This window comes from Crinia signifera, chromosome 2, assembly GCF_055691185.1.
Source record: "Crinia signifera chromosome 2, ASM5569118v1, whole genome shotgun sequence".
Classification (NCBI taxonomy): domain Eukaryota; kingdom Metazoa; phylum Chordata; class Amphibia; order Anura; family Myobatrachidae; genus Crinia; species Crinia signifera.
Window position 1 is genome coordinate 113,653,526 of NC_139218.1, and position 21,714 is coordinate 113,675,239.

At 50.4% G+C, this 21,714-nt stretch overlaps 1 long non-coding RNA gene across 1 annotated transcript in view; it reads right to left on the reverse strand.

Annotated features, from left to right (window-relative positions):
- The window catches only part of LOC146058820 (uncharacterized), a 48,659-nt gene extending 27,478 nt beyond the window's left edge, over nucleotides 1–21,181 (reverse strand). Inside the window, exons 1-3 of the long non-coding RNA XR_014469974.1 lie at nucleotides 21,041–21,181; nucleotides 19,053–19,217; nucleotides 6,275–6,459 (exon numbers count right to left, since the gene is read on the reverse strand). This is a non-coding gene — a long non-coding RNA (uncharacterized LOC146058820). The remainder of the gene's footprint in view (nucleotides 1–6,274; nucleotides 6,460–19,052; nucleotides 19,218–21,040) is intronic.
- Nucleotides 21,182–21,714: the final 533 nt, after the last annotated feature.

The following is a 21,714-nucleotide window of genomic DNA, read 5'->3' on the forward strand; positions in this document are numbered from 1 at the left end:
AGATCACCTCTGTGACTTTCACCACTTTATCAACATTCTAAAAACAAATAGAAGTCAAACTAGACCAGACAAGACAAGGGGAAGGTAAGGGGAGGGAAGGGTATTGAGATAACTACTATATATCCGATTCCGAATAAAGATCCAATAATGGTTTTACACACTACCAGTGGGTCCAGTGTTCCGTTTACAGGTTTACAGTCTAGTGACTTCTTAAAGATTCCTATGTAGTTCCCAATTGCCGTACCAAGTACCATGACGTGTTTTCATAAAGGCTCAGGATTTGGGTTTGGGTGGTGCTGGGCAAGGTTTCAATATAGGGACCCCATTTTCTATAGAATCTTGTTACTCCCGATTCCACGTCGGGTACCGTGTCCTGTCTCTCCATATATAAGGTGTTCATTATGGCGGTTTTTGTTTCCAAGATAGTGGGGGCCGATTTTTTAATCCAATACTTCATAATCAGTCTCTTCGCTATGCCCAATATCGATGTAACCACCAGGAGCAGGGTCTTTTTCTTGCCTTCCCAGTCCCAGTCTCCCATTAACAGTAGCAAACACACAGTAGGGTTTTTTGCCACCTTTAGGTGGAAGGTGTTATTTATAAATGCAATAAGCCTATTCCAGTATGTGGCTATCCTGCCGCACTGCCAAAGATTGTGAAAGAAGGTGGCTCGCCTCTGTCCACATTTAACGCATGTGTCAAGTTCTCCAGTGATCATATGGGCCCTTTGTACCAGGGCCACATATGCTCTATGTATTACCTTCCAATGTACCTCCTGGAGGGACGCTGAATGGAGGTATTTCATGGTCTGTTGGCAGTGCTTCAGGACCACCGAGTACTCCGGGATCAATGGTGTCTCGGATTTCCAGGCTGATAGTGTTCTATTCCATTTATTTTCCCCAGCCGTAACTTCTGCCTCCATATAGTAGTACTTCAATCTATATACCCCCGTGTGAGCCAATGTCATATTGGTATTGATCGAGTCAGTTTCCGCTCCCTCCGGGCCAGCCGGGGGCAGGGACTGAATCATATGCCTAATTTGTAGGAACATATAAAAGTGACTGTTCGGTAATTTGTATATTTCTCTCAGATCTGCGAAAGATCGGAGATGGCCTCCCGGATCATACACATCCCTGATTGCCGCCAGACCAGCTTTCTTCCAGACCAAGAATTGGGGGTTATCCAGTCCCGGAGTGAACTGGGGATTACCCCAGAACGTAATGAAGCGGGAGACCTGGGGGGGATCTTCGCAATGTTTTATCTGTGTATATCCAGGCCTTATATGTATCTTTAAATAAAATGTTATAAAGTATATCCTGCCTGATCATTCCCTTCGGGGTTTGTAAGAGGGCCGCTGGTGAGTATGGGGCGAATAGTGCTTCCTCAACTGCACGGTTTGTAAATATGGAGTGCCGCCAGAACCAATCCGATATATAGCGAAAGCTGACTGCCCTGCTAAATGTTGAGGGGTCAGGGATGTTGAGTCCTCCCTCAGACCTGGGAAGTTGCAGTTTTGCGTATGCTATTTTCGGTTTCTTGCCAGCCCATAAGAATTTAGAGAAAATAGTATTGACAATGGAGAAATCACGTCTGGAGAGGGACATTGGTATCATTTGCAGTAGGTATGCTAACTTAGGGAACGCAATGCTTTTTATAACCGCTGCCCGCCCCATCGTGGAGAGGGGGAGAGTAGTCCATCTGTGAAGGAGGGCAGAGATTTCTGCTATTACGGGGCGAAAATTGGCCGAATAGATCTCTGATATAGAAGGGGGCACCCGGATGCCCAGATACTTCATTGTGTGCCTCACTATAGAGAACTGGGATAATGGGGAGCCTAAAATGGATGAGTCGTTTGGGCCTGTGAGAATCATCAATTCAGACTTGGTGTAATTGACTTTGAAGCCTGAGAAAGAGCCAAATTGTTCTATCAGGGACGTTATCTCCGGGATAGCTATGTTTGGGTTTGATGCGAAGATCAGCATGTCGTCGGCGAAGAGGGCCAATTTGGCCTCTTCCCCTCCAACCCTTATTCCAGTGGATGTGGTGGATGTTCTCAGGGCTATGGCCAGGGGCTCTAAGGCTAGTGCGAAAAGTAATGGGGACAGTGGGCATCCTTGTCTGGTGCCCCTTTGTGTATAGAATGGTTGGGAGAGAAACCCATTGTTAAGTATCTGGGTGGCCGGGTTAGTATATAAAATTTTAAGAAGGGCAATAAATTGAGGGGGAGCTCCAAATCTGTGGAGCGACTCAAACACATGGTCCCATGTGATTAAGTCGAAGGCTTTCTCCGCATCCAGGGAGAGGACAACATTCTGCTCCCCGGATGGGTGAACCCTAAGCCATTCCATCACAGCCAACAGTTTCCGGATATTTACCACGGACTGGCGGCCCCAAATGAACCCAGACTGATCTGGGTGGACTAGGTGGGGGAGTATTAGCTTGAGCCTGTCAGATAAAATCTTTGTGAATAATTTGTAGTCTGTATTTAATAATGATATGGGGCGATAAGAGCTAGGATCCTCTACATTTCTGCCGGGTTTAGGTAAAATTCGTATAACCGCTGAATTGAAATATGCAGGGAGAGCCCCTCCAGACATGATTGCATTAAACATCGCCGCCAAGGGGGGGCCCAATTTAGGGGACAATATTTTAAAATATTCGTTGGCAAATCCATCCGGGCCCGGGGATTTCCCTGTTTTAAGCCCAGTGATCGTGGACTGGATTTCCTCAGGTGTTATCGGGGAGATCAAGGATTCTTTTTGTGTGTCTGTGAGGCCAGGTATTGAAAGGTTGGCCCAAAACTCCTCTTTGGCCTTCTCATCTATCAAGGGGGCAGAATAGAGGGAGGAATAAAAGTCAAAAAACACCTTTGCTATATCGGCGTTTGATTTTTTTAGGGTACCATTCTGGTCCCTTATGGACCTCACTATTGTGGGAGGGCGTCTACCTGCCAGCAAGTGTGATAATAGTCTCCCTGCCTTATTTCCGAATCGATGGAATTTGCTGTTTTTATGAAAACTGAATTTCTTCTCTATACCTGTGAGGATGTTATCAAATGTTGTTTTGTCCCTATAGTAACAGGATTTGTTGAGCCCTGATTTGTTGTTTTTAAAATTGGTAAAAGATTGGGTCAGTTTTGCCTGTGCCTCTAAGTAATTTTTATCTAAATCTTTGTCTCTTTTCTTGCAGTAAGATATTATGTTCCCTCTCAGTACGGCCTTAGAAGTTAGCCAGAACAGCAAAGGGTCTGTTGTTTCTAATTCTGCATGGTTGTGCTTGAAGTCCATCCGTGCCGCTTCTAGCATAGATCTGAATTGAATGGAGTTTGCCAGGTATGCCGGAAAGCGCCATTGGCGAATCGGTCCTTTATCAACCTGGGCGGCAAATTGTACCCAGCACAAGGCATGGTCAGAAAGACTAATTGTTTCTATTTTTGCATCCGCCACTCTGGGGAACAGATGGCAGGGGATCAAAATATAGTCGATTCTGGAGAGGGTACCGTGCGCGGCAGACAGGCACGTATAGTCTCTCTCTACAGGGTAACATGACCTCCAGGCGTCTACTAATTGGAATCGGTCACAGAGGGACCCTATGGTTTCGTCGGGATGACGGTTACTTCTAGGTGTAGGTGTGTTTCTGTCTAATATGTGTGATGCTACTACATTGAAGTCTCCCCCCAGTATCAACGCTTGGGTCTGTACTTAATCAAGCTTGGCAACCAGGGACGCATAAAACTCCTTGGGATTAGTATTGGGGGCATATACATTGCACAGAATATACGGGACATCATGTATAATCACATTTACTATCACATATCTGCCCTCCTCGTCAACCTCAGTTGACACAATTTTGTAATCGATAGCGTTCCTGATAAGGATCACCACACCTCTCGATTTAGAATTAAATGATGCTGACGCCATTACCGTCCATCGTAGAATATTTAGCTTTAGCACCTCACGAGGAATAAGGTGGGTCTCCTGGAGGAAGGCTATGTCCAGTGACATTTTGTTAAGGTATGTTAAGACCTTCCTGCGTTTACAGGTGTATTAAATCCACCCACATTCAGTGTGCCTAGCTTAAGCATTGCCATTACGGAATCTTACACATGTATCCTAAATGATTTCTCATACCCTGGACGGGCAGGGGGAAAACACACAAGAGAAAACTGGACAAACTTAGGGAAGACAAAAGACAAACATAGAACATAAATCTTGACTCGCCTCTGCTGGTCAGAAGCCAACATGGAAGTCAATAATACTCTAATCAGAACTTCCATACACAACATCCTCTGCCTAACGATCCCCCTAGCAATCCCCCCCAATTACCCCAAACCGTCCCATAAGGCCCCCTCATAATAATTATAACATATTGGCTTTAAGCCTTACTTTAAGCTCTATTCAAAGAAATATTAGACCTATAAATAGTGAACCTTGTATCGATGCATAACATTGCATAACATTGGGCTAATCATTGTGGAGATTCACCCCTTCCGCCATGTTTGGCCTATGTGGCAGACAGCCCAAAAAAATAAAAAATAAAAAAGGGGAAAAAACGGGAAAAATAATGAAAGAAAAAGTCCAGCTAGTGTCTCATTTAAACTAGTGGGTGACAATAAGACATTATTATTGTGTGTTCTCGTGCCTTGAAAGAGAGAAAGACATGAAGAAAAAATCATTTCCCAAAAAAGAAATTCAAACCCATAGCTGTCTCCTCTTGTAGCGGCGTCATCTCTGGTATGCAGCCGTCACCCTCTCACATCAACGCTTAGAATCACCCTCCCTTGTTATTCGACCGTTTCTGGTGCTTTCTGATGCTCCGAGCCAGTGTCCCCTTCTCCTGCTTGTACGGCTAGGTAGCTGTCGGCATGTGCAGCAGTTGTGAAATCTTTGGCCGTATCTCCTTCGAATACTCTCAGTCGGGCTGGGTAGAGCAATGCAAATTTTCTTTTGGAGTTAAACAGCTTTGTACATATCGGGGCAAACTCTTTACGAGCTCTGGTGACTTCAACTAAGTAGTCTTGAAAAATGAATATTTTGGCGTCATTCCATGTCAAGTCCCAGGGTCTCCTAGAAGCTGACCAAATAGCGTCTTTATGCAAATAGTTCAGGCATTTGAATATCACGACCCTCGGTCTGCTACCACGTGTAGTACGGGCTGGGCCAAAGCGTTGTGCACTCTCGACCACCATATCTTTGCATTGGGCCGAGATCTGAAGCATGTCGGGCAGGGATATTTGTAGGAACTTATACAGGTCAGGGCCCCTTACAGATTCATCCAGACCCACAATCCTTAAATTATTCCTTCTCGATCGGTTTTCAAGATCGTCGATCTTATTCTGCAGCTCATAGCAGGTTTGCTGGAGGCTGGAGGAAGAGCCTTTAAGTGTGGCCACATCATGAAAGAGCTCCCCCACCCTGCATTCGGTGGTATGCTGCATGTGGGCTACCTGTTTCAGCTGTGCTGTGACATCTTTTATAGCAGTATTAAACTTAGCTGCCTGTGCCTCCATCAGGGGACCCATTGTCTCTTGAATTGCCTTGACTACTTCAGAGTGGCCCTTCGAATGTGTCAGAGGGTTGTGAAAACAGAACCTGGGATACTGTGTCCCTCTGCCTGTCGGATGCGGCGGCCATCTTGGAGCGTGTCTGTGACTGGGACCTGGTGCCAGACTGTGTCTTCTGATCCTGTGTTTTATGTGACCCCCTCGGCATCTGTGGAGAGAGGAATCTCTCCATCCACTGCCGGCGCTGTAGATAGGGGTTATTGGTGGTGTGCCCTGCTCTGTTTTTTCCCACTAATGGATGCTGTGGCTGGTCACTGGGGCTGGGGTGAGTTGCGGGATGGCTCGCTCACCGTTTTCAGCGGGGTTTTACTGCCGGGTAGCCGGGGGAGCCAGACGCTGTATGCGGCTCCGGGGCTTCTGCTCTGGGACTCAGAGGGGCTGTCGGTACCTGTGTTGATGGTGCTGCGCCCGCCGGATGAGATGCTCAGCGTCTGGCGTCTGGTACCGCGCGCGTGCTGGCTGGTGCACGGACGCCGCGATCGCGTGGCGCCGTTGTCAGCGGGGCTGCTGCTGGGTTTCCGTGGGGCTGGTTACGGGGCTCCTGGGCTGCCCGGGGGCATGGGGGGCGGCTGGTCCCGGGGATGCAGCGGAGGGGACGCTAGGCGGCCAATAGAAATCATCCTGAGGAGAGGCGCAGAGTATGAAACATCTCAGCATCTCTCCTCAGTGCGATGCGGACAGTGCGGGGACCGGCGACAGCATGAAGATTACCTGGATTACGGCGGACCAAGACAAGACATCTTCAGCACAGGACCAGGTGAGTAGGATTTCCTTCCACAGCTCCAACATGGATTTCTTCGGACCCAGACACCGACATGGACCTGGAGGACGACACGGACCGCCGACATGGACCTGGAGGATGACACAGGACACCGGACACCAGGACAAAGGGCTACCTATGGGATCAAGAAAGGTAAGTATCAGTATGTGTGTAATGTATGTATTAAACTTTTATTTTCATAGTGTCAGTGTGTGTTTATTGTACTATTTTTTTAACTGTGGAACTACAAGACCCAGCGGGCCCTTTAATGCCCCGCAGGCTGGGACTTGTAGTTCTCCAAGTCCTAGCTTGCGGGGGAGGCTTGCTGGGACTCATAGTTCCACAGTTTTAAACAATAGTTTTTTTCATCTATTTTTTTTACACCACTATCAACCCGGTGACCACCGCCCAGGGTCACCGGGGACATCACCAGGCTTCAGCCTGGTCAGGTAAGTCCTGGAGGGGGGGACCCCTTTATTGGGTGTCCCCACTCCCCCAGGGCCCCTGGCCAGGCTCACTGGTCGGTAGGGTTAATGTTTTGGCCGCGGGACCTTTTATAATAAGTGTCCCCCGGCTGTGACATTACCCTGCTGGCTGGTTGTGCCTGGGGCTGGTTCTTAAAATACGGGGGACCCCTACTCATTTTGTCCCCTGTATTTTGGGAACCAGCCCCGGACCTGGAGCCTGGGGCTGGTTTTTAAAAATCGGGGAACCCCTATTTGTCGGGTTCCCTGATTTTTAATTACCGGCCCTGGCTCTTTCAGCCTGTTGCTGGTTACAGCTGTGGGGGGGACCCCACGCTGTTTTTTTTTTAAATTTATTTATTTTTTTCTATTTTTTTTACACTGAAGCCTGCACGGATCTGACTGATCAGTGCAGGCTAAAGGCAAATACGACAGGGAAAGCAAGGTGTATTTTCCTGTCGTATTTGCATGCCTGTTTCACTCCAATTAGCAGCCGTATTATCAGTACGGCTGCTTAGTAAATCAGGAACCACCATTATTTTGAATGGTGATTTCTGTCCTATTCTATCGATGGTGTAGACATTCGTATTTGTGAATACAAATACGAATGTCCCATCATTAGGAATACGAATTGTTGTATTTTCGGGATTGTAAATCCAAAAAATACAAATGTGTAAAAAATAGGTGTATTTCTGCCTACGAATACACCTATTTTTTACGAATCCATTTTGGTAAATTTCCCCCTATGTGTCTTCTAATGCCCAACAAACATGTGCAGAGTGAGTTAGATTTGGGTGAGTTATTTTGTTTCTGTGCTGGGTAAATTCTGGCTGCTTTATTTTTACACTGCAATTTAGATTTCAGTTTCAACACACCCCACCCATATCTAACTCACTCTGCACATGTTACATCTGCCCCCCTGCAGTGCAGCATTTTTTTGCCCATTTTGAGAACAAATTTTTACTGCGATCAGGTTTGAATAAGGGCCAAAAGGCAGTGATACAACAGTTCATAGAAAAGCCTCATTATCTTTTCACTAGTAATGATGCTGACCGTTCATACATTTAGCCTGCTATCATTTAGATAGCAGCACCGATATGGACAGGGGCACATAGCGCCCCTGTCCTTTACCGCACGCTGGCTCCATCATACATGGGGGAAAAGCGACATCAGTGCACATAACGTGCGCTGATACCCCTTCTCCCCCATAACAATCTTTCATACATCTGCCCCGTTGTGTCTTATCAATAAGAGTGTCTGGTTGTCAGATCTTGCTAATAAGAAATAACTGTTGCAGTCTGTTATTGAAAAACAGTAACTGTTACAATAAGTATTACAAGTTACAGTGTAAACAAATAAACTGACAATACAATACAATACAATAAACAATAAACAGAAGTGTTTTAAATCCTGCACCTAAAGAGCAGAGTGTAATGCATTGTTACTGAACCTACTTGAGCATTCACTAAAGAGTTTGTTGGACATTAGAAGACACATAGGTGCACTATTCTATTAAAGGCAAACAAAAGGGATTTACTGTACCCTGTTTTTTTTTTTTCACCAAGTTTCTTTTCTTGATCACATCAATAACAGAGCATTCCCCCCCCCCCCCCCCCCAGAAAAAAAAAAAAAACCACGTTCCGGAGTAAACACCATCGTCACAATTGAAACCATGAAAATTTATCAGGGATTTTTTCTCCCGCCAAAGTCAGTCACTTTGCACTAGGACAAGCTCGTACTATCTTTTACTAAGCTAAAGTATATTAATAAACCACTCTGACATCATGACATAATTTTAACTAGATCGGAGCATCTTCACAGTTTTCGTCATTTTCACCAAAAAAGTGAAACTTCAGGCCTCTTGCCAGAACAGAAGATGTTGACTCAGATCAAAAAGATTTTGCACGTTTCTTATTCAGGTCAAGTCACAACTTTCCCACACTAGCCGATTTTTAATTTCTCAATTTCAGTTTTTTCACTCCGCCCTAATTTCTATATATATATATATATATATATATATATATATATATATATATATATATATATATATATATATATATATATATATATATATATATATAACAAGAAAAAAGAGTGCACTCACCAGACTTTCCAATCCTTTAAAACAAGTCCTTTAATTAATCATATTAAAAGGGGTATGGTCGACGTTTCGGGTCACTGGGGACCCTTTGTCAAGACAGCAGTCAAAAGCAGCTCCATACAGCATAAAATCAGAAACTCAAATGACCGGTTTAAGTACCATTCACCCGCTGCGGAGCTCCGCCCACCACCAATTAGTTTATTACAACAATCATATAATATTAATCACAGTCTGGAGAGAGACACCGCTCTCTTATTACTTATTACAGATTCTCTGATATATTTTTAAGATGAGGATTAGTCACATACCTATTGAGATGTGCCGCTCGTGGCTTACCCCGGCGTGCGTTCCATCTGTCACTACTTCCGCAACCATCTGCGGTTCAACTACCGGAAGTTCCGGATATCTCGTGCAGCTAACTAAGCTGTCCGGCGAGATCTCTTGATGTGTGTGCTGATCTGAGCACACCAATGTAAATCGCATAAATTATTAACATTAACGCCGTAGCCAACGGTGACTCAAAACCTCATTGAATATAGGTGCAGCGGAACCTATCCCACAGCGTGTTCTAGCACTCACGGTCATTCTAAGCTTTCACAAAAAAAATTGACATACATTTAAAATTACATATATTGGCACAGATAAACCCAATTCGCGCAGCCAAACTAAAGAAGTTTGATTGCATCCAAGGGGCTGCTCTGTGTCAACTTATCCTACATGTGCATATAGAAATTGTCTGGCGAGACAGTACAGAGAAAAAAATTTTTTATATTAGAAAATTTTTTTTTTATATTAGAAAAAAATCCCTTTACTACAAAAGATACTCCATGAAGCAAAAAGATGTGAAAAAATCTTTGTGAAAAAGAATTTTATATGAAAAAAATTTTTTTTATGAAACCCTCCGACAGATTTTTTGGTAGAAATGTTGAGATTGGTATTGGAACAGAATCACTTTATGTACCAAGGCGGGTTCTATACCCAACAAACCGGCACCGCTATGGGCTCAAATGTAGCGCCAACCTATGCGAATTTATATATGGACCACTATGAGCGCCAACACATTACTATGACCTATGCTGAGAATTTGCTATATTTCAAAAGATACATCGATGATGTTTTTATTGTCTGGCGAGGAGGGACAGATAGTTTTTTCGCAATGGTGGAGCATCTAAATAAATTACAAAGTCCAGTTAGGTTTACAGCAGCAGCTGATAAGGACTCAATGAACTTTCTGGATGTCACAGTATTTAGATCAGGACAAAGTATTGCGTATACGATGTACAGGAAAGAAACTGACAGGAATACCCTGTTATGGGCAACCAGCCATCACCCAAATGCCCTGAAATGGAACCTTCCTGTCTCACAACTCCTAAGGGTCCTTCGAAATAACTCCGACGATCAATTGGCTGAGGAGCAAATCAAGGAATGTTGTGAACGCTTTGTTAACAGAGGCTACAAAAGATCAACAGTAGCGAATTGTTTGGGCAAAGCTAGAGAAAAATTCCTAAAAGGCCAAGAGAGCACCACCAGCACCAATCCTAACAGGATGATTCTTAATGTACATTGTGACACGAATCTGAACAAAGTCCAGAGAAGCATCAGAAAGAACTGGCCATTGGTCGCTACAGACCCTGCTTTTAAGAAGCTTGATAAGAAAACGCCACTCCTCAGTATCTCCAGAGGTCTAAATTTAAAAGATCATCTATACCGTACCAACCAGATACATGGAGTACAGACCAGAAATCTGGGATCCACGAGAAAAGGATGCTTCAAGTGCACGGGATGCCTAACCTGTCGATCAATGATCTGTGGTCCATCATTTTGCCACCCACATAATGGAAAGAAGATCTTCCTAAAGCACAGATTACATTGCCAACTAGACCATGTGGTCTATTTCTTGAAATGCCCATGTGGCCACATGTACGTGGGAAAGACCATACGCACAATGCGTGAACGGATGAACCAGCACCGCTCCTCTATCCGACTGGCAATCGAAACTGGAGTGACGGACAAACCCGTGGCTGCGCATTTCTTGCGTGAAGGACACCAAGTCACCAATTTAAGACATATGGTCATAGACTGGATTGCACCACCTCTGAGAGGAGGGGATAGAGGACTGGAGCTTCTTAAGAAGGAAGCATATTGGATTCATTTCCTTGATACGGTTGCCCCGAAAGGCCTCAACGAGAAAAATTCCCTAAGTATCTTCCTTTAGATGGAGGTCCACGCACAATTAGATGGACACTCTCGACAAGAGGACTCCCCCTCTTTTCAGGGGTTGAGTGGAGTGGAATCAGATATTCGATTACTCAAGATAACTCAAGTTTTCTTTTTCATAAAAAAATTTTCATAAAAAATTTTTTTTTCATATAAAATTCTTTTTCACAAAGATTTTTTCACATCTTTTTGCTTCATGGAGTATCTTTTGTAGTAAAGGGATTTTTTTCTAATATAAAAAAAAATTTTTCTAATATAAAAATTTTTTTTTCTCTGTACTGTCTCGCCAGACAATTTCTATATGCACATGTAGGATAAGTTGACACAGAGCAGCCCCTTGGATGCAATCAAACTTCTTTAGTTTGGCTGCGCGAATTGGGTTTATCTGTGCCAATATATGTAATTTTAAATGTATGTCAATTTTTTTTGTGAAAGCTTAGAATGACCGTGAGTGCTAGAACACGCTGTGGGATAGGTTCCGCTGCACCTATATTCAATGAGGTTTTGAGTCACCGTTGGCTACGGCGTTAATGTTAATAATTTATGCGATTTACATTGGTGTGCTCAGATCAGCACACACATCAAGAGATCTCGCCGGACAGCTTAGTTAGCTGCACGAGATATCCGGAACTTCCGTTAGTTGAACCGCAGATGGTTGCGGAAGTAGTGACAGATGGAACGCACGCCGGGGTAAGCCACGAGCGGCACATCTCAATAGGTATGTGACTAATCCTCATCTTAAAAATATATCAGAGAATCTGTAATAAGTAATAAGAGAGCGGTGTCTCTCTCCAGACTGTGATTAATATTATATGATCTCCTATATATTTGGCTACATCTGTCACTCAAAGTGGGTGTCTGTGTCTATAACGCTCTGTTCCTGGACTTTCCTCTTAATGTGTGATTGCCTTCATCTGTGCTGAACACCTTTCTGAGAAATTAACCTGTTTAAAACAGGTGATGGCAATCATACATTAAGGGGAAGTCTAGAAACAGAGCATTGTGTCCCTCCTGGAGAGGGTCATGTTGGGAGGTATGTGACAAAGAACCAGCCCAGTGAGCCCACAGACAGTGCCAGACACCCACTGCCTTCCCATGTTGCCCAGCACTGCTACTCCACAGCCACCAGGTAAGCGCCCCCCCTCCCGCGATTTGCGGCAAAACCTCACCCCCCCGCGCCCCCCCCCCCCCTCCCGCAATTCGCAGCAGCCCCAGGATTAAATGGCACATGCAAAACACTGACATGGCTATGGTCGACAATGAAAAAGGTTGACATGAGTTTTTGAAGATTTATTTTTAATTTTTTTAATTTTTTCATATTCATTGTCATGTGTCGACATGGACACCAAAGAAGTGCCACACTTATGTCAACATTTACATGTGTTGACCTTTCTGTGTTGATTTTTTTCTTGTGGCGATTCGCGTCACACCCCCCGCAACCCCCCCTCCGGCGATTCGCGGCACCCCGGCACCCCCCTGTGAACCCCGCCCTCCCGCGATTCGCGGCACCCACCCCCGCGACCCCCCATCCGGCAATTCGCGGCACCCCCCCGTGATTCGCGGCAGCTCCAGAATTAAATTGCACATGGAAAACACTGACATGGCTATGGTCGACAATGAAAAAGGTTGACATGAGTTTTTGAAGTTTTTTTGTCATTTTTTGAATATTTTCATATTCATTCTCATGTGTCGACATGGACACCAAAGAAGTGCCACACTTATGTCAACATTTACATGTGTTGACCTTTCTGTGTTGATTTTTTTCTTGTGGCGATTCGCGTCACACCCCCCGCAACCCCCCCTCCGGCGATTCGCGGCACCCCGGCACCCCCCCGCGACCCCCCCCTCCCGCAATTCGCGGCAACCCCCCACCGGAACCCCCATGAACCCCGCTCTCCCGCGATTCGCGGCACCCACCCCCCGCAACCCCCCCCCCTCCCGCAAATCGCGGCACCCCCCGCGATTCGCGGCAGCCCCAGGATTAAATGGCACATGCAAAACACTGGCACGGCTATGGTCGACAATGAAAAAGGTTGACATGAGTTTTTGAAGATTTATTTCATTTTTTGAATGTTTTCATATTCATTGTCATGTGTCAACATGGACACCAATGAAGTGGCACACTTATGTCAACATTTACATGTGTTGACCTTTCTGTGTTGATTTTTTCTTGTGGCGATTCGCGTCACACCCCCCCCCCGCAACCCCCCCTCCCGCGATTCGCGGCACCCCCCGTGACCCCCCACCTCCCGCAATTCGCGGCAACCCCCCACCGGAACCCCTGTGAACCCCGCCCTCCCGCGATTCGCGGCACTCAACCCTGCGACCCCCCCCCTCCCGCAATTCGCGGCACCCCCCGTGATTCGCGGCAGCTCCAGAATTAAATTGCACATGGAAAACACTGACATGGCTATGGTCGACAATGAAAAAGGTTGACATGAGTTTTTGAAGGTTTTTTTTTTTCATTTTTTAAATATTTTCATATTCATTCTCATGTGTCGACATGGACACCAATAAAGTGCCACACTTATGTCAACATTTACATGTGTTGACCTTTCTGTGTTGATTTTTTCTTGTGGCGATTCGCGTCACACCCCCCCCACCCCCCCCCCACAACCCCCACTCCCGCGATTCACGGCACACACACCCCCCCCCCCGCGATTCTCGGCACCCCACCCCGTGACCCCACCTCCCGTGATTCACGGCACACCCCCCGCGACCCCCTCTACCATGATTCGCCGCAACCCCCGCCCCCGTAACCCCCCTCCCGCGATTTGCGGCAACCCACCCCGCGACCCCCCTCCCGCGATTCTCTGCAATCCCTCCCCTCCCGCGATTCGCAGCATCCACCCCCCCACAACCCCCTCTCCTGCAATTCGCGGCACCCCACGCGACCCCCCCTCCTGCAATTCGCGGCACCCTCCGCGACCCCCCCTCCCGCGATTCGCATACACCTAAGTTGCAATACAGGGCATCTTTCATACAATTCTAACCATATTTCTCATATACAAACGTTCACAAATTAAGGGGGCGCAGCCCCTTACGACGGTGTGAAGAGCGCCCGTAGGGCGCGATGAATCACCTAGTTGTTGTAATAAACTAATTGGTGGTGGGCGGAGCTCCGCAGCGGGTGAATGGTACTTAAACCGGTCATTTGAGTTTCTGATTTTATGCTGTATGGAGCTGCTTTTGACTGCTGTCTTGACAAAGGGTCCCCAGTGACCCGAAACGTCGACCATACCCCTTTTAATATGATTAATTAAAGGACTTGTTTTAAAGGATTGGAAAGTCTGGTGAGTGCACTCTTTTTTCTTGTTATATCTATGGGCTTCACTTGCAAACCTGTGATGCTTTGAGGAGACTACCCCAGCTGGAGTAAAATGAGACCACAGCGAGTGCTACCTACCTTGGGACATTATATATATATATATATATATATATATATATATATATATATATATATATATATAGTGGGGGTGAATCGGCGGCACTCGCACAAATAAATCAGACCACACCAAGTGGATAACCAAGTGGGTTATCCACTTGGTGTGGTCTGATTTATTTGTGCGAGTGCCGCCGATTCACCCCCACTGCGTATTGACAGCCTAGTGCTGCCGTTGGAAGGGCACCGCTTTCTTTACCTATTGTTGGACATCTACATTGGTGCTTGGAGTGCCGCCCCCCCCAGAACTATATATATATATATATATATATATATATATATATATATATATATTCCATTGACAAAAAACCTTACGGTTTCACATGTCCCATTAAGGCTTCTTACACAGGATCTCGCATTTCTGAAACCTGTTGTAACTCTTCCACTCAAACGCCAAAAAGCAATGAAATTCCGATCATTAAGGCTGACGCCTTAATAGACGTGTTCCTTGCGCAATACAGATATGGTACGCCATCACAGCCTGTGGGTAAGTGCAGATTCAGCACTCTCACAGAGTGAGATTGCTGTCACTCACACAATGGTGGAGCTGCTAATTCACAGATTTGTGTGCTCATTGGAATACACACATGCAGTCTATGCAACTGAAGGTCTGAGCAGTAAACAGAGCCGAGAGGATGGGGTAAAAGTGGTGTTGATTGGGGTAGGAGGCAGTGTGGTGCAGATGGGGAGGAATACAAATGTGTAGATGGTAGGAAGGCTAAGCAGCACTGATGGGGGACTAATGAAGCAGATGGGTGGAAAACAGTGGCACAGATTGGGGAAGGTAAGACAGAGTGATGCGATTGGGTGGGAAACAGAGGAGCAGTTGGAGGAAAGAGCACTAATGAGGGAAAGGGAGTTTGGAGCAAAGGGGATAAAAGGAAAACAGAGCAGTACAGATGGAGAAGGGAGATAGCAGTACAGATGGAAGGACACTGTCATGGATGAGGCAGGCAGAGCAGCCTGGATGGAGGGGGAGACAGAATATCACTAATAGAGGTGAAGCCAGTGGCACAGATAGAAGGAAACAGTCGCATCTGTGTGGAAAGACAGGGCAGGGCAGATGGGAAAAGACACATTGGTGCAGATGAGGGAATACACACAGCAGTAGGTATCGGGGAAGACAGAGCAGCCTGAAGGCGTATAGGAGAAGAAAGTGTAGATGCATAGTAGTTGGGAGTATTCTAGTTTTTGCAATTATGAAAGATGTTTCTGGTAACTGTATGTGAATACTAAATGAAATGGATATATGTAGTGAGTGTGAAAGATGTTGGCCTCTCAGTGGGATAGTTCTAGTAATAGTGTTTATTCTAGAACTCGTCATCTTTGAAAGCCCATACAGTTCCTCTACCCTGTCTGGGGTGTTGCTGTCTGCTGTAGTGTTTCTAGCACAGGTCTGGTTTGCAGTGCTGATATACACATTACACTGTGCTAGAAGCACTACAGCAGACAGCTACACCCCAGGCAGGGAAGAGGAAATGCATGGGTTTTCAAAGATGGCGGGTGCTAGAATGAACACTATAGTAACTCAGTGGTATAGACAGTGTTAGATGATTGGGGGTACCTATTAGGATGAGTGCGCCACATAACTGCTCAGACCTTCAGTTGCATAGACTGCATGTGTGTATTCCAATGAGCACACAAATCTGTGAATTAGCAGCTCCACCATTGTGTGAGTGACAGCAATCTCACTCTGTGAGAGTGCTGAATCTGCACTTACCCACAGGCTGTGATGGCGTACCATATCTGTATTGCGCAAGGAACACGTCTATTAAGGCGTCAGCCTTAATGATCGGAATTTCATTGCTTTTTGGCGTTTGAGTGGAAGAGTTACAACAGGTTTCAGAAATGCGAGATCCTGTGTAAGAAGCCTTAATGGGACATGTGAAACCGTAAGGTTTTTTGTCAATGGAATTTCAGAAATCTAAAATTTCACTGTAAGAATAAACATTGGATGTATTTAAATGTTTAATGATAACACACACCTGGCAATGAACATTACCCCTGGCCACAAGAATTACAAACCCCTGGCATTGAGTATGACACCTGTGAAACCCCTGTCAACAGGCAAGACATCCATCCCATGAAACCCCTGGCAATAAGCAGGACACCCAGAGTGTAGAAGCTTTACTATAGGGCATTGAAGGAGGACAATGTACACATGAGGTACACATAAGGGGGCACAGCTTACGCATGAGGGGCACATCGTACACACGGGGGGCACTGGGGGTCAGCGTACACACGGGGGTCAGCGTACACACAGGGGGCACTGCGTACACATTGGGGCACTGGGGGAGGGACAGCATATACACAAGGGGGCACTGGGGGAGGGACAGCGTATACACACACACGGGGGCACTGGGGGGACAGCATACACACACAGGGGCAACAGCATACACACAGGGGGCACGGGGGTAGTGTACACATGGGGGGACTGGGGGGGGCAGCGTACACACGGGGGCACTGGGGGGCAGCATACACATGGGGGGCACTGGGGGGACAGCGTACACACGGGGGGCACTGGGGGGACAGCGTACACACGGGGGGCACTGGGGGGACAGCGTACACACGGGCGGGCACTGGGGGGACAGCGTACACACAGGCGGGCACTGGGGGGACAGCGTATACATGGGTGGGCACTGGGGGGACAGCGTACACACGGGGGGGCACTGGAGGGGACAGCGTACACACGGGATGGCACTGGGGGGACAGCGTACACACGGGATGGCACTGGGGGGACAGCATACACACGGGGGCACAGCGTACACACAGGGGCGGGGGCAGCGTACACAAATGGGGGTGCACAGTGTACACATGGGGGCACTGTGGGGGACGACAGCGTACACATGGGGGCACTGGAGGGGGACAGCGTACACACGGGGAGCACTGGGAGGACTCCATACACACGGGGGGCACTGGGGGAGGGACAGCGTATACACATGGGGGCACTGAGGGAGGGACAGCGTACACACACATGGGGGCACTGGGGGGGGCAGCATACACACACAGGGGCAACAGCATACACACATACAGGGGGCATTGGGGGGCAGTGTACACATGGGGGGCACTGGGGGGGCAGCATACACACGGGGGGGCACTGGGGGGACAGCGTACACACGAGCGGGCACTGGGGGGGGACAGCGTACACACGGGCGGGCACTGGGGGGACAGCGTACACACGGGCGGGCACTGGGGGGACAGCATACACACGGGCGGGCACAGCGTACACAAATGGGGGGGCACAGTGTACACACGGGGGCACTGTGGGGGATGACAGCGTACACATGGGGGCAGGACCACATTGTACACACGGGGGGCACTGGAAGGGGGACAGCGTACTCACGGGGGGCACTGGGATGGGGACAGCGTACACACGGGGGGCACTGGGTGGGCAGCGTACACACTGGGGTACTGCGTACACATGGGGGGCAATGGGGGACTGCGTACTCACAGGGGGCACTGGGGGAAGGACTGCGTACATATGGGGGCACCGGGGTAGGGACAGTGGATACACACGGGGGCACTGGGGGGGACAGCATACACACACAGGGGCAACAGCATACACACAGGGGGCACGGGGGGCAGTGTACACACGGGGGGCACTGGGGGGACAGCGTACACACGGGGGCACTGGGGAGGGGACAGCGTACACGCGCGGGACACTGGACACGCGGGGGACACTGGGGAGGGGACAGCGTACACGCGGGGGACACTGGGGAGGGGACAGCGTACACGCGGGGGACACTGGGGAGGGGACAGCGTACACGCGGGGGACACTGGGGAGGGGACAGCGTACACGCGGGGGACACTGGGGAGGGGACAGCGTACACGCGGGGGACACTGGGGAGGGGACAGCGTACACGCGGGGGACACTGGGGAGGGGACAGCGTACACGCGGGGGACACTGGGGAGGGACAGCGTACACGCGGGGGACACTGGGGAGGGGACAGCGTACACGCGGGGGACACTGGGGAGGGGACAGCGTACACGCGGGGGACACTGGGGAGGGGACAGGGTACACGCGGGGGACACTGGGAAGGGGACAGCGTACACGCGGGGGACACTGGGGAGGGGACAGCGTACACGCGGGGGACACTGGGGAGGGGGACAGCGTACACGCGGGGGACAGCGTACACGCGGGGGACAGCGTACACATGGGCACTGGGGGGGACAGGGCACACACAGGGATAGTGAGGTGGGGGACAGGGTACATACAGGGATAGTGGGCTGGCGGACAGGGTACACACAGGGACAGTGGGGGAACGGATTTACCTGGGTGCAGCTGCAGTACAGGGGGGACAGTACACACGGGGGGCAGTATACAACCGGCGGGCACTGGGGGGGACAGCGTACACACGGCGGGCACTGGGGGGACAGGGTACATACAGGGACAGTGATGGGGGAAAAGATATGCACAGGGATAGTGGTGTGGGGGACATGGTGCACGCAGGGATAGTGGGGATAGGGGACAGGGTACATACAGGGACAGTGGGGGATGGATTTACCTGGGTGCAGCTGCTCCTCTGATGGCCCATGTGGCTGCTTTCTGTCTTCCGGGTGGCGGAGGCAACTCAACGTCGGGGCTTCACCAGACTGTTAGGGCTGCAGGCTGTGGAAGCGGCTGAACCTGGTCCAGACAAGTCCCGGCGGCAGCATGGGGAGGACAGAGTCTGGGTGTAGGAAATATAATAATAATAATTATTACAATATCAATAATAATAATAATAATGCGTACACACGGGGGGGCACAGCGTACACACGGGGGGGGCACAGCGTACACACGGGGGAAGCACAGTGTACACACGGGGGGGGGCACAGCGTACACACGGGGGGGCACAGCGTACACACGGGGGGGCACAGCGTACACACGGGGGGGGGCACAGCGTACACACGGGGGGGGGGGGCACAGCGTACACACGGGGGGCACAGCGTACACACGGGGGGGGGCACAGCGTACACACGGGGGGCACAGCGTACACACGGGGGGGCACAGCGTACACACGGGGGGGGGCACAGCGTACACACGAGGGGGGCACAGCGTACACACGAGAGGGGCACAGCGTACACACGAGGGGGGCACAGCGTACACACGAGGGGGGCACAGCGTACACACGGGGGGGCACAGCGTACACACGGGGGGCACAGCGTACACACGGGGGGGCACAGCGTACACACGGGGGGGGCACAGCGTACACACGAGGGGGGCACAGCGTACACACGAGAGGGGCACAGCGTACACACGAGGGGGGCACAGCGTACACACGAGGGGGGCACAGCGTACACACGGGGGGGCACAGCGTACACACGGGGGGGGCACAGCGTACACACGGGGGACACAGCATATACACGGGGGGAGCCCACAGCGTACACACGGGGGGGACACAGCGTACACACAGAGGGGGGACACAGCGTACACACAGAGGGGGGACACAGCGTACACACAGAGGAGGGACACAGCGTACACACAGAGGGGGGACACAGCGTACACACAGAGGGGGGACACAGCGTATACACGGGGGGGCACAGCGTACACACGGGGGGCACAGCGTACACACGGGGGCACAGCGTACACACGGGGGGGGGGAGCCCACAGCGTACACACAGAGGGGGGACACAGCGTACACACAGAGGGGGGACACAGCGTACACACGGGGGGCACAGCGTACACACGGGGGGGCACAGCGTACACACGGGGGACACAGCGTACACACGGGGGGCACAGCGTACACACGGGGGGGGAGCCCACAGCGTACACACGGGGGAAGCCCACAGCGTACACACGGGGGGAGCCCACAGCGTACACACGGGGGGAGCCCACAGCGTACACAGGGGGGGTGGGCACGGCGTACACAGGGGGGGTGGGCACAGCGTACACAGGGGGGGTGGGCACAGCGTACACAGGGGGGTGGGCACAGCGTACACACGGGGGGTGGGCACAGCGTACACACGGGGGGTGGGCACAGCATACACACGGGAGGGTGGGCACAGCATACACACGGGGGTGGGCACAGCATACACACAGGGGGTGGGCACAGCATACACACAGGGGGTGGGCACAGCATACACACAGGGGGTGGGCACAGCATACACACGGGGGTGGGCACAGCGTACTCACGGGAGGTGGGCACAGCATACACATGGGGAGGATGCACTAAGGGGGCACAGCGTACACATGGGGGGCACTGAGGGTGGACAGAGTACACACGGTGGGCACTGGGGGGGACGACAGCGTACACACTGGGGCACTGGGGGGACGACAGCGTACACACGGGGGCACTGGGGGGGACAGCGTACACACAGGGGCACTGGGGGGACAGCGTACACACAGGGGCACGGGGGGGGGGACAGCGTACACACGGGGGCACTGGGGGGGACAGCGTACACACGGGGCACTGGGGGGGGGACAGCGTACACACGGGGGCGCTGGGTACATACAGGGACAGTGGGGTGGGGGACAGGGTACACACAGGGACAGTGGGGGGGACGGATTTACCTTGGTGCAGCTGCTCCTCTGATGACCAGGGTGGCTTCTTTCTGCCTTCCCGGTGGCGGAGGCAACTCACGGAAGCGCCTGAATCTGGTCCGCAGGCTATGGAAGCGCCTCAGTCCCGGCAGTACCATGGGATGGTCAGCGTCTGGGCAGGAAACATAATAATAATATTGAAGGGCACAGCGTTCACACGGAGGGGGGCATGGCCTACACACGGAGGGGGGCACAGCCTACACACGGAGGGGGGCACGGCCTACACACGGAGGGCACTGGGAGGGGAACAGCGCACACACGGTGGGCACTGGGAAGGGGACAGTGCACACACGGGGGGCACAGCGTACACACAGGGGGACAATGTACATATGGGGGGCACTGGGGGGGGCAGCGTACACACGGGGGCACTGGGGGGACAGCGTACATACGGGGTGCACTGGGGGGGTACAGCGTACACACGGGGTTCACAGGGGGAGACAGCGTACACACGTGGGGGCAGTGGGGGGCAGCGTACACATTGGGGTCACTGGTGGGGACAGAGTACACACAGGGGGCACAGCATACACACGGGGGGCACTGGGGGGGGCAGCGTACACACGGGGGTACTGGGGGGGCAGGATACATATGGGGGTAGTGGGGGGGGCAGTATACACAAGGGGGCACCGGGGGGGGGGGGCAGCGTA